Raw genomic sequence first — 12,601 nt, 5'->3', positions numbered from 1 at the left:
TTTCTTATGTTTGTTTTATTTGATCTATTCACATTTTAGACAATTATTGCTAGTGTAATAAGGGGGTAATCAGGCTGATAATAGGGGAGCTGGTGGTACCAGTAAGTCCCCTAGACTAGGGAGCCTACAACTACAGTATTTGTTGATTTGAGACAGCCAGGGATGTGTGGGCCTGAGCAGAGATGTTCAGTCAGTCTCCTTGCTGTCTGTAGGCTCCTTTAAGGTGAGGAGTGAGGAGCCCCTCCCTGCTGGTGAGAAACCGGAGACCAACAGGAAGTGAAGCTGTCTCACTTCCTGAATAAAATGGATGCCTGGTCTAACCCCCTCTGGAGACAAATGGTAACTATCCTCCTTCTCCTCAGCCCCTTAGCCCTGGTTGATGTTATAAATGAACTATGGAAACTCTCAGAATCAGGCAAGGGGTTTATTTAAAACACAAGGGTAAACTGAGGGAAGAGGGTTAGGGTCTGGAGAAGCTGTTGCTATGGGTGAATGGCCAGTGCTAGCATTGGGCCTCAGAAGGTAGGATCAGGTTGAGGGAACCAGCCCCTCAGCCAGGGATAAATCCCACTGCCCTGATGTAGAGTGGTCTGCCAGCTTGACAAAAGAGGGTAATGATTTGGTTTAGGGGTGTCCCTGGCTAGGCTAACTTAATTAATTCCTGCCCACATTCCACAACCCAACCTCCCTTCCTCTCCCGGGGTCCCAAGGGGAAGTCCAGGGGGTAGCTGGATGTCTGGGTGAGGTCAAGGAAATAAGAACCCCCAGGTTGGTTCTCCAAGGGTATTTATAGTCCCAGCTCTAACAGACAGGTCTTGAGACAGAACTTGCTGGGTCAAAGTTCCATTCCCCTAACTGCCAAGATTGCCTAGGGTGATTTTGCAAATAAGAGATCTTGCATCAATCCTGCATTACACTAGTTGGTTTTCTTCCATTTCTTTCTTTTAAAATGCATTTTATCCACTTTTCAAGAAGCACTTTGCCCCTAGGATTCATTTTGCTTACATGACTTTAATTCGGATATAGTGCCATGTTGGATCAATAGGTGAATGGGATTCTGGGAATTATAGATTTTCCTCGGCCTGGAAAGAGGATGAACTAGAATAAAATCGGTGCTAGAGGAGGAGGGTCCAGGAGCACTGAAAGTGGGGAAAATCTTTCTGCATCTAAAGGATGGAGGAAAGATATAGCTGCCAGAGCAGAGGAGCCAGAATAGCAAACAGAAGACGCTACATCTGATAACTGGCCATTAGCATAAACAGCTGTATCCTTACACACCTACTGCTCTGCTTATGAAAGTGTTGACATGGAATCTAGAGACCCCAAACTTGTAGCTTAGTGAGGTATAATGAACCCCAAGTTTAGAAATGGTTTGTATGCTGGAGACCCCCAAAGCTTGAGCTTGTTCCCTGTTCCCATGAGAATCCACCCTGAAGGGAATCTCAGGCTAGCAGTTGCAGACTGAATAATGGACCCTAGGGTAAATGCTAAATGCCCTTTTGTCTTGGGTAGTCTTGCCCATTGTATCTGAGGCCCTTCCCAGGGAGAAGCACCTGGGCAGGGACCATTCCTTTAGAATCCATTGTGTAAGCAGTCCCTTTCCCCTACACCCTAGCCGGTAGCTATGATCGCTTTCTCTAGCTGGATTGTATCCTGTCAGTATAATGTCAATCATCTCTCCCAGCCCCTGGATCTTCCCAAATGGTATATAAGTTCCCCAATTTCCTTTGTTCCTTGGAGTCCTCTTCTAGCGCGGTGTCACTCCCAGGGGGATCTGGAAGCAAAGCGAAGCAGTGTTCAATTCTAGGACTCTGCACAAGGCGCAGCTCTGCAAAAGAGTCGGAAGTTCCCCCTTTCCCTTGATTAAAGAGTGGTTTTATGACTATTTAATAGTTCCGCGTTTTTTCTAAGTTAACAAAAGAATACTGTTGGAAAGAACTCTGTCTCTGCCTTCCCTAAGATGTGACTGAGACATGATGAATTTCTTCACTCCCTATTTCTCCCTCTGTTTTATTCCTCTCTGGAAAAAGGCACTGTTTATGCTTAAGGATTTTCTTATTCTTTTTAATTCTCTTCGCTTGTTATTTGTATGGTAACAATGTAATAGATAAAGATAATTACATTGCGAATGAATGTCTTGGAGATGGGGAAATTTCTGCTATTTAGATATATAGGAAATTTTGCAAGTCAGGGATTTTCATACCTAGCAAAAAGTTGTTAGATCATTTTCTCTCTAATTGGAGGCTTGAGCTATTAAAATTTTATTAATTACCAGTATTAATCTGCATTTAAAAAAATTCTTAACTAGTAGAAGAAAGAATCCCTGTGGATCCAGGCCATTGCCCTTGGGCTAAAAATTGCAAGCTTATCTAATATCTCCTGCAGCTTTAAACAAAGGCAGCTTGGGAAATTTCCATCCCTCCCTTTGGTGGAAGAAAACCCTGTACTCAGCATTTTAGGCACAAGCCTGCCAATTTTTACTAATTTAGATTATTCTAATCTAAGCATTTCTGTTTGGGGTGTAAGAGGACTATAGAGGGACAGAACCACCCTATGACACCAGAAATTTCCCTCATATATACAAGCCATTTTAGAGTTATAGTTTCTCTGGCAAATATTCTCTAGCAAATATGAAGCTCCACTATTATAAACCATAATTACAGCATTGAGGGCAATGTTCAAATAACATTTTCTGCATCAAACAATAGTCAATTAACTTTCAGCATATCCTTGGAGAATCATTTTCCTAAAACTATTCAATCCTTTGATCCCACCTTTTAAGGATTCTTCTTTCCAGTTGGTCCAAAGGTGAACCTCAGAGATGCTTCCATTAATTGAAGTAATGTTTTTCTTTTTGTCTCATAATTATCACAAGGTCACAGTCAAGGTGGATCATTTAAGACCCTGTAGCCCTAGCCTGCTCAGTACTGTAATTATTTCTTTCTCATACCAATCTGAAGGGAGGAAAATAGGACATTAATAATTAAAGAAAGGCTGATAAAAAGGCTTCTCTTTCATATTAGTCCAGAGGATTTGGACCAGAATAATTTTTAAAATTTTGTTTTTAATTTCATGCAAAACATACTTCCATAATGATCATTATTGTAAGAATACATACATACATAATCAAAACTCCCAAACCATAAATATGCTGATGTGAAAAATATTATGCTTTGATCTGCATCTATCCTATTCCAACAGTTCTTTCTCTGGAGGTGGCTAGCATTCCCTGTCATAAGTCTTTCAGGATTGTCCCAGATCATTGCATTGCTGAGAGTAGTCAAGTTTTCATAGTTGATCATTATACAGTATTGCTGTTACTGTGTATAATGTTCTCCTGGTTCTGCTTATTTCATTCTGCATCATGAACTAGAATAATTTTTAAAGGATTATTTGATATTTCTTTTTGTGAAAGGAAGTGATTTCAGTCTATTTTCACATTTTTTAAACCCTTACCTTATATCTTAGAATCAATATTATTTAATGGTTCCAAGGCAGAAAAAGGGTAAGGGGTGGGCAATGGGAGTTAAGTGACTTTCCCAGTGTTACACAGTTAGGAAATATCTGAGGTCAGACTCTTCCATCTCTAGGCCTGGTTCTCAATCTATTGAATCTCCTTGCTGCTCCCCTATTTTTACATTCTTGAGAAAGAGGAAAGGGAAGAGAGAGAGGTATGACCAAAGGGAAGTTAAGGTCCCAAACCAAGCCCTATGGAAAAACATAGGAAAGTAGAGAATTTCTTCTCTCTTTTCTGAAGGAAAAGAGGAAAACCATCATTAGATAAACTCTGTCCTCTATCTTCAGCAGCATTCACTGATCTATTCGCATATTCTGCTTCTACAGAAGGCCTAACTTCCATTTACCTGCTCTGTATCAAATTCCTTGGATTTACCTAAAGTTGTTCATTTCTCTGTCTAATGTTTATCTGTTTGAATTCACCTTTTATTAACCCCCCCTTCCATATCAATTTAAATGTGTGACTGGAAATTGTCACTCTTTTCCCACACCCATTCTCTTAGCTTAAATATCATTCTTCTCTAATTCTGTTACTGTTTTTGTGTGTGGCACCTTTTTCTAAGAAATTTTCATTTTAAATTCTTCCTTGTTTCTGTTCCTTTATAATTTATTTTGAATTCTGTTTTCTCACTTATGGGCTGTATCTTCATCTAATTCTTTTCTTTTTCTCGATAATCTCTCTAATTATTATAATTTCATTAGTCTAATCTAATTAGACATAGAGGACTTCTCAGATGCCCTATTTGAGCTCCCTCCTCTGAGTTATTTCTACATTATTGCTTCTATTGATCTTGTTCCATCCTCCCTTCAGGTTGTCTCAACTCCCCTATGGGAGTCATCCTGAGTTTCACTTCTCTGATGAAAACTCTTGCCTGACCATCTTTCCCCTATGTGTATTTGGCTTCCCCTAATAGAATGTAAACTTAAGAATGAGGATTGTATCAATTTTATATTTGTATCTTCTGAACTTGGCACAGTGCTTGGCTCATAGTAACTTTTTTTAACCCTTGTCTTCTGTCTTAAAGTTGATACTAAGTATGTGTCTTATTAGGATAATAATAAATATCTGAGAGTTAAATAACAAAATTTATTGTTTTGTGGGTGAATAACTGTGGGTGAATAACTCCTAGATGGGTTCTTGATGTCAGTTAGGTGCCAGATTTGTCTGGGAAAGGAAGAGAAACAAGGAAGGCCTGTGTAACAGAGTTTAATAACAAATTGGGATGAAGGGAAATAGGAAAAGTAATATTCAGATCTAGTGAAAACAACAGGGGATAGAGGGATGGACACAGATTACACTAAAACTAAATCTATGAGAAGACTACCTAAGGCAAGGCAGTATGGCTTGACAGGGGTAAGAGGATCTCACGCAGATATCCTTGACTGGTCTCAGGATGTCACAACTGGTCACTGGAAATCAGGATACACAGCAAGATAAAATCTACAGGTGAAGTCAGGAAGATGAGATAATCTGTGTGTGTCCACCACACCAGGTAAATCCACCTCTCAACCTACAGCTTCAGTGGCCTTGATTGAAGATGTAATGTCTACATCCAATGAAAACAACTCCAGAGTATTGAATCCCCAAAAGACACAGGGTCACCCTGACAGTTGCTCCAAATCCCAACTGTCAGTCTCCAGAGTCTCTGTGTGTGTCCCTGTGACAAGATTCTAAGTTCTCTTGCCAGCCAGTTTGCTCTGCTATCTAACTCAGACTTATATTTCTCTAAAACAGTTTCAAGATAGAAGAGTGGTAAGAGCTAGGTATTCGGGGTTAAATGACTTGCTCAGGGTCAGGCTGGGAATTGACTGAGGTCAAATTCGAACCTAGGACCTACTGTCTTCACCTCTGGTTCTCTATCAACTGAGCCACCTACATCTCCCAACACATAGCAACTTCTTAACACATGCTTTTCATTCATTTGCAAATTGTATAGATAAAGATATAAAGATTTTTCCTATCACTGTTATTTCTGAATATTTGGGATTATATGTATATATATACCTATGTATGTGTCGACATGGAATCTAGAGTTCCCAAACTTGTAACTTAGTGAGGTATGATGAACCCCAAGTTTAGAAATAGTTTGTAGGTTGGAGACCCCCAAAGCTTGTGCTTGTTCCCTGTTCCCGTGGGAATCCACCCTGAAGGGAATCTCAGGCTAGCAGTTGCAGACTGCTAGGGTAAATGCTAAATACCCTTTTGTCCTAGGTAGTCTTGCCCATTGTATCTGAGGCCCTGTCCCAGGAAGGCACACCTGGGCAGGAACTATCTTTTAGTATCCATTGTGTAAGTAGCCCCTTCCCCTACACCCTAGCCTCTAGCTATGATCCCTTTCTCTAGCTTGATTGTATCCTGTCAGTATAATGTCAATCATCTCTCCTGGCCCCTAGATCTTCCCAAATGGTATATAAGTTCCCCAATTTCCTTTGTCCCTAGGAGTGGTCATCTAGCGCGGTGTCACTCCCAGGGGGATCAGGGAGCAGAGCGAAGCAGTGTTCCTTTAGACTCTGCACAAGGCACAGCTCTGCATAAGAGGCCAGGTAGCCCTGCTCCCCCTTTCCCTTGATTAAAGAGTGGTTTTATGACTATTTAATAGTCCCGCGTTTTTTCTAAGTTAACATATGTATATACATACATACATACATAGGCATATACATATAAAAAAGATATATATATGTGTGTACACTAGTATGATCTTAGACTGAATTAATAGAAATATTCAAATTATAGGATATGGGATATGATTCAACTCTTTGTTCTCTGTCTGAAAACCATTCAGACTCCATCTAGAAGATTACATATATTAAATTCTGGGCACCAGAGGGACACTAACAAAGGGAGGCTATCCTAGAGAGGGGCAGATAGAATTGTGAGGTACAAATAACAGTCTTTGAGGTATTTTTGGCACACTAAAATAATTAATGTTCATAATAATGCTACTGTGAAGAAAAGGAAATATTTTGTTCTGTATACTCTGTTTAAGAGGGCAAGGAAAAGTACTTCAGAGGAGAAAGATCTCCATCCAAAATGGTCAAGGGTTTTTTGTTTTGTTTTGTTTTATATTTTGTCAGATGAATAAGGTTGTGGAAACAGGCCAATGCACCCGGTCCTTAAGAACAAGGGTTCCTCCAAAGGTCCTTAGTTAACCTTGGCCTTCTCTCTTTGTGAACCTATGCTCTTGGTTTGACTCCTTTGCTGATGATATTAAGCAAAAGGCAATGCTATAAGGCAAGAGATCTTGGATCCACTCCCCCTGAGGCCAACAAATGATCCTGTGAAGACAGGTTTCAGTTCTTTGCCTGGAGAGGTGAAAGACTAAAAGTGCAGAATGACACAAATTTACACATATGTGTATATATACATATCCATATATATATACACATACACATATATTGGTTATTGCTAATATGGAAATTTGTTTTGCTTGACTACATATGTTTGTAATGAGGTTTTTTTTTCTTTTTTTAGAAACAAATCTTTACATATATAACAGGCAACAGAATGAAGTGAACAGAACTAGAAGGACAATTTATGCAACAACTTTTAAGAAAATTATAAAGAACAATTAAGAAAGACTTAAGAACACAGATCAATATATTGGCCAGTCAGGATTTCAGAGGACTGCTAATAAAACATGCTGCTCAGCTTCTAGGAGTAATAAACAAAAGGTGCAGAATGAGGCACATTTTCAGATATGGTCAATATGAGAATTTGTTTTGCTTGACTATGTCTATTTTATAGAAGGGTTTTGTTTTTCTTTCTTTCAATTTGGGGGACTTAGTGGAAAGTTGAAAGGAGGAATAATGATAGAGTTACCAAAATAAAAAAAAGTATGAAAAGGTCACTGAAGTACTTTTTAAATGTACAGAAGAAAACAGGAGTAGAAAATATAGATAAGTAGGATAACTGTGAAAATAACATGCTGAGATTTTTTTGTATACTTAGAGAGGGTAACCAGCTGGAGATGGCACAGATTAATATGTATGTGCAAACTTCTTTTCTGGTCTGCTTTGTGTATAGAAATGCACATTTTATTTGGTTTTAATTAATTTCTGAATAAAAAGAAAAGGGAAAGGGAAAAAAGGAATTATAGATGATAGAAGGCAGTGTAGAGCCTTAGAAAGAATGAGAGGGATGTGAAGCCCCAGGGCCAAGAGTAAGACCCTCCCACCTGGGTGATGTCAGGCCTCAGGTTGTGTTTTTTTTTTTTTAAATAGCATCTAGGTTTTGTTTGTTTTTTTAATTTAGTAATTTATAACATTTCTCCATGGTTATAGGATTCATGTTCTATCCCTCCCCTTCTCCTACCCCCCCCCATAGCCCACGCACAATTCCACTGGGTTTTACATGTATCATTGATTAAAACCACTTTCCGTATCATTGATATTTGCACTAGGGTGATCGTTTAGAATCTATATCCCCAATCATATCCCCATCCACCCATGTGATCAGGCAGTTGTTTTTCTTCTGTTCTGTGTTTCTACTTCCACAGTTCTTCCTCTGAATATGAATAGCATTCTTTCTCATAATTCCCTCAGAGTTGTCCTGGATCATTGCATTGTTGCTAGTAGAGAAGTCCATGTTATAAACAAAAAGGGGATTAGGGAGATATAGATATATAGTGATGTGAGTGTTTCTATCTGTATTCTCCCTTATCTGCAGGTGATGGAGGAACACCAACCCTGATCACCCTTGATAGTTGTTATAATTTCCCCTTTCCTCTAACAGTTGCCCAGGTAGGACCCTCGAGGTTAGATGGATGGGTAACCCTTTCAGGTCCAACCTGGGGTTGGATAAATTAATATAGGACTTTTATCTGCCTTGGATTACATTTGGTATCTGACTGCATTGACTCCCTCCCCAAGGGTCCTGATATAAAGACCACTCAGGAAGGTACTTGTTAAACTCACTTTATCTATAATCAGGGAAAGGATAAACAGGACAAGGATTAGGGATTGGAGACCCTATCAACCTAATATCTATAACTAGTTGACAATCAGGAGGCTATTGATCTAGTAGAAGCTGGAGCTTTATTCTCCACTACACCTCTGGCCCAGCCTGGCCACAGCCAAGCCAGAGAATAGGGACTGTTATTGATGCAGCTGTGTTGGTGATCTTATTCTCTCAGCTTTCTCACTACCAGTGTTTGGTGATGCACTAGCTCTCACAGTCTTCAGGAAATATTCAGATTCTCCCTACCCTCTTTTTCATAGACCTCCCTGTCTCCCTTCACCACCTAGAGACCTAGAGACCTAAAGAGACCTAGAAAGACCTAGAGACCTCAAGACCCAAAAAGACTCCCTCCAAGTGGCTGTCAGGGGTATTTATACAGTCAGGCCAACCGACTTTTGCCCTGGCTCACAGCACCTGGAAACATTCCGTGTCTTACAACTGCCTTCCTGTCATTTCAAGGTGGCATCCATTATTTCCCAGGATATGAATATAACATCCATTACATTCAATTTTACCATAGTGTATCCGTCTCTGTGTACAATGTTCTCCTGGTTCTGCTCCTTTCACTCTGCATCAATTTCTGGAGGTCATACCATTTCACATTTCCCCCAGTTCATTATTCCTTTGATCACAATAGTATTCCATCACCAACAGATACCACAGTTTGTCCCGCCATTCCCCAATTGAAAGTCTTACCCTTGTTTTCTAGTTTTTTGCCACCACAAAGAGCATGGCTATAAAATTTTTTGTACAAGTCTTTTTCCTTATGATCTCTTTGGGATATAAACCCAGCAGTGGTATGGCTAGATCAAAGGGCAGGCAATCTTTTAGTGCTCTTTGGGCATAGTTCCAAATTGCCATCCAGAATGGTTGGATCAATTTCCAACTCCACGAGCAATGCATTAATGTCCCAATTTTGCCACATCCCTTCCAACATTCATTACTCTCCCCTGCTGTTCATGTTAGCCAATCTGCTAGGTGTGAGGTGGTACTTCAGAGTTGTTTTAATTTGCATTTCTCTACTTATAAGAGATTTAGAACACTTTTTTCATGTGCTTATTGATAGTTTTGATTTTCTTTATCTGAAAATTGTCTATTTATGTCTCTTGCCCATTTATCAATTGGGGAATGGCTTGATTTTTTGTACAATTGATTTAGCTCCTTATAAATTTGAGGCCTCAGTTTGTTCATCACTGGATGATCAAGATGGTCCTTTCCAGCTCAGAATCCTTGATTTTAATGTAGTGAGTGGCCCAACGGTAATGTGAACCAAAGGTAAGATTACTGTACTAAATCTCCTGTATAAAGTCTGAGTGCTAGATATAACCTCAGAAAATCCAGAGAGAAACAAAGAGAAGCAGGCAGAGGCAGAGAGGGGGGGGGGAAGAGAGAGAGAAAAAAAAAAAAAAAGAGAGAGAGAGAGAGAGAGAGAGAGAAAGAGAGAGAGAGAGATCCATTATATGGATGATAAGCCAGAAAAGGAGAATAATGAAAAAGAATATGTAGAAAGGTAAGGCAGTAGGAGGAGAACCAGGAATACTATGCAATGCAGAATATAAATTTATAACTAGGAATATTTTTTGCCAGTGCAATGGACAACCTAACCATAGATACAATTGCTCTGGAAGAAGTAGCAATCCAATTCTGTCTCCATATGGATTTTAGGGAAAGTAGATTTCATGAGCAATTAAAGAACCCTAGGCATATTGTCCTGGGGTTGTATGATATTATAGATGGCATGGGCCAGAGGAAGAGATGAAGTGCAAAGATGGTGGCTGTCACCACAGAAAGGAAACAGGGACCAAAATTTAACATATAGGAATGAGAAGGCTCTTGGCAAAAGCTGAAGTGTACCTAATAATGTGCAAAATAAATACACATTTGCCTGAAATACAATCAAAAGTTGCAAATATAATCAAAAGGGCTTTAAGATGAAAAAAGGAAGGAGAAAGGGAAAACTGACCACAGAGAACTAATGAACTTAGTGCCATAGAGAGTAGCAGCTGCAACACAGAAGAATGTAGAAAAGAGGGCTAATAATTTATGGGAAATTATATATAAAGTCTTAGATGTCTATATATAAATGTTCCAAGCATAGGTAATAAATAGGAAGAAGTAGAGGTACTATTGCAAAGAGGAAATGTTGACCTCATAGGCATCACTGAAACACGGTTGGATAGGTCTCATCTGGAAGTATACACTTTATTGAAACAGAAGAAAATAGATTAAGAGAGATAGAGAGGTACTGCATATTATTTACATATTCATGAAGAAAATCTGAAATTTATGGGGAGAAACACTATGGGTTCAATCAAGGTAAACACAAAAGTAATATCGTTATAGGAATATATTTCAGATCACCTTGGCAGGATGTATGAGATGAGGAAATTGGAAAATAGATCACAAACCAGCCATAGAAGCATGATATTATATTTATAAAGAACTTAAACTATCTGGACATCTTCTGGCTCTGCCAAAAAAAGCACAGCAGCTGATAAATGACAATAATAATTTAATAATGATAATAATAGGAGCTAGCATTTATATAGCACTTTGTTTACACATATTTACAAATATCTTATTTTATCCTCACAACAGTCCTGGGAAGTAGATGTCATTATTATCTTCATTTCACTAACAGTAATACTAAAATGGGCAGAGATTAAGTGACTTAGTCCAGGATTACCTGGCTAGTAAATGTCTGAGGATGGATTCAGATTCCTGAGTTTCCTGACTCTAGCAGCACTTTATTTGCTGAGCAATCTTCTTGTTATTCAGTAATATCTGACTTGGTATGATTAATCCACGAATTAGACTGCCCATGGAATTTTCTTGGCAGAGATAGTGGAGTAATTGGCCATTTCCTTCTCCAATGGATTAAGGCAAATAGAGAATGAATGACTTGCCCAAAGTCGCACAGCTAGTAAGTGTCTGAGCTTGGATTTGACCTCAGGTCTTCCTGACTCCAGGCCCAGAGATCCATCCACTAAGCTATCTAAGTGGCTGTGCAATTTAAATATAGAAAGATAGAGGAAATGACAAAGGGAACTGACATTTTGGACCTGATCAAGAAAAACTGATTTATGAAAGAGAAAGAAGAGGGATTTTGGGAGCAAGTGGCCATTCCATCCTAAGTTATTTAAGAAAGATAGGAAATTAGATTGGTTAATATGACAGAAAGAGTAAAGAACAAATGTTGGAGAGGGATGTAGGAAAATTGGGACATTAATACTGTTGGTAGAATTATAATCTGATCCAATCATTCTAGGGAGCAATTTGGAACTATGTTCAAAGGACTCTAAAACTACCCTCTGTTCCATCAATACCATTACTAGGATTGTATCTCAAAGAGATGTTATTTTATTTTTTAAACCCTTACCTTCTGCCAAGGCAGAAGAGTGGTAAGGTATAGGGAATGAGGGCTAAGGGACTTGCCCAGGGCCACACAACTAGGAAGTGTCTGAGGCCAGATTTTAACTTAGGACCTCCCATTTCCAGGCCCAGCTCTCAATTCACTAAGCTACAGAGTTGCCCTCTCAAAGAGATTTTTAAAAAGGCTGAAGGACCTACTTGTACAAAAATATTTATTCCAATTCTTTTTTGTCGTAGCAAAGAATTGGAAATTAAGGGGTTGTCTATCAATTGGGGAATGACTGAACAAATCGTGGCATATGATTATAATGTGAATGACAAGCATGGTGATTTCAGAAAAATCTGGGAAGACACATGAACTGATGTAAAGTGAAGTAAGCAGAACCAGAAGAACACTGTGCATAGGGACAGCAATATTTCTTGATGAACAACTATGAATAACCTAGTGGTTCTCAGCAATGTAATGTTCCAAGACAATCCCAGAGAATCATGATGAAAAATGCTATCTGCCGTCTGAGAAAGAACTAATGGAATCTGAATGCAACCTAAGATATACTTTCTTTTCTTTTTTTTCTTTCTTTCCTCCCTCCCTGCATTCCTTTCTTCCTTCCTTTCCTTCTTTCCTTTCTTTCCTTCTTTTCTTCCTTTTCTTCTTCCTTCCTTCCTCCTTCCTTTCTCTTCCTTCCTCCCTCCCTCCCTTCCTCCTTCCCTCCCTCCCTCCCTCCCTCCCTCTCTCTCTCTCTCTCTCTCTCTCTC

The 12,601-nt window shown here is 39.2% G+C and overlaps 1 long non-coding RNA gene across 1 annotated transcript in view; it reads left to right on the top strand.

Annotated features, from left to right (window-relative positions):
• Window positions 1–309: 309 nt before the first annotated feature.
• The window catches only part of LOC123244380, a 20,446-nt gene continuing 8,154 nt past the window's right edge, over window positions 310–12,601 (top strand). Inside the window, exon 1 of the long non-coding RNA XR_006506076.1 lies at window positions 310–339. This is a non-coding gene — a long non-coding RNA (uncharacterized LOC123244380). The remainder of the gene's footprint in view (window positions 340–12,601) is intronic.

This window comes from Gracilinanus agilis, chromosome 4 (genome assembly GCF_016433145.1).
Source record: "Gracilinanus agilis isolate LMUSP501 chromosome 4, AgileGrace, whole genome shotgun sequence".
Lineage (NCBI taxonomy): Eukaryota > Metazoa > Chordata > Mammalia > Didelphimorphia > Didelphidae > Gracilinanus > Gracilinanus agilis.
Note: the sequence above shows the minus strand (reverse complement) of the source record. Positions and strands in the feature narration are given on the sequence as shown.